Raw genomic sequence first — 1,781 nt, 5'->3', positions numbered from 1 at the left:
CCTGGTGCTTGCTGCTTCAGTCTCTGTGAGCTCATATGAGCTTTTCTTAGTTGATTCAGAGGGCCATGTTCTCCTGGTTTCTTCTATTCCCTTTGACTCTTTTTTTTTTTTTTTTTTTTTAGTCAAGGTATCTTTCAGTTTATTTGGTATTATACTCCTGGCCTTGCCCTGTAATGAAGAATTTGCTTTTTACTCAGAGAAAACAGATTATGTAGACAGAGTGTACAATTTAAGAGACACTTCTTATGCTAATGTGGCTAATATAGCCCATTGTTTCAGGTAATTTTGTTTCCATAAGCAGGTTAATCCTGCCAGTGAAAAGGTATGGAGTGGTGGCTGGTTGCATAGCAACTTAGATAATATATGCAAAACACTATATGTTATGTAAATGTAAGTCATCATCATTGTAAACATGGACATCGGTAGTGTATAACACCTCTTTCTCCAACAAGTTATTTTCTCTATGTTCTTCCTTGCCCTTTTTCGAAACCTAATTTATGTTTGTTAGTTTATTTTTATAAATTAAAGAGGTTTTTAATAGATTTTCAAATAACCTTTACCAAGGAAGAATTATTACCATGTGAAAATGAAGCTAATGTGTATTGCCTCTCTTTCTGAGTTGTGTTTGCCTAGAGTTCATAGGCCATTTTCATTGTGAACACTGAAATCCTGGAACTTTGTCAGTGAGTCTTTTTTTTTTTTTTTTTTTATTATTAACTTGAGTATTTCTTATATACATTTTGAATGTTATTCCCTTTCCCGGTTTCCGGGCAAACATCCCCCTCCCTCCTTCCCTTCCTTATGGGTGTTCCCCTCCCAACCCTCCCCCCATTGCCGCCCTCCCCCCAAAAGTCTAGTTCACTGGGGGTTCAGTCTTAGCAGGACCCAGGGCTTCCCCTTCCACTCGTGCTCTTACTAGGATATTCATTGCTACCTATGAGGTCAGAGTCCAGGGTCAGTCCATGTATAGTCTTTAGGTAGTGGCTTAGTCCCTGGAAACTCTGGTTGCTTGGCATTGTTGTACATATGGGGTCTCGAGCTCCTTCAAGCTCTTCCAGTTCTTTCTCTGATTCCTTCAACAGGGTCCTGTTCTCAGTTCAGTGGTTTCCTGCTGGCATACGCCTCTGTATTTGCTGTATTCTGGCTGTGTCTCTCATGGCGATCTGCATTCACATTTTGATCATCCGTCTTGAGTTTCATTTGTTCTAGGCATCTAGGGTAATTCAAGCATTTGGGCTAATAGCCACTTATCAATGAGTACATACCATGTATGTCTTTCTGTGATTGGGTTAGCTCACTCAGGATGATAGTTTCCAGTTCCAACCATTTGCTCTGAATTTCACAAAGTCATTGTTTTTGATAGCTGAGTAATATTCCATTGTGTAGATGTACCACATTTTCTGTATCCATTCCTCTGTTGAAGGGCATCTGGGTTCTTTCCAGCTTCTGGCTATTATAAATAAGGCTGCGATGAACATAGTGGAGCACGTGTCTTTTTTATATGTTGGGGCATCTTTTGGGTATATGCCCAGGAGAGGTATAGCTGGATCCTCAGGCAGTTCAATGTCCAATTTTCTGAGGAACCTCCAGACTGATTTCCAGAATGGTTGCTTAGCAGTCTGCAACCCCACCAACAATGGAGGAGTGTTCCCTTTCTCCACATCCTCGACAGCATTTGCTGTCACCTGAGTTTTTGATCTTAGCCATTCTCACTGGTGTGAGGTGAAATCTCAGGGTTGTTTTGATTTGCATTTCCCTTATGACTAACGATGTTGAACATT

The sequence above is a fragment of the Rattus rattus genome, chromosome 5 (genome assembly GCF_011064425.1).
Source record: "Rattus rattus isolate New Zealand chromosome 5, Rrattus_CSIRO_v1, whole genome shotgun sequence".
NCBI classification, from domain to species: domain Eukaryota; kingdom Metazoa; phylum Chordata; class Mammalia; order Rodentia; family Muridae; genus Rattus; species Rattus rattus.
This window is presented reverse-complemented; position numbering follows the sequence as displayed.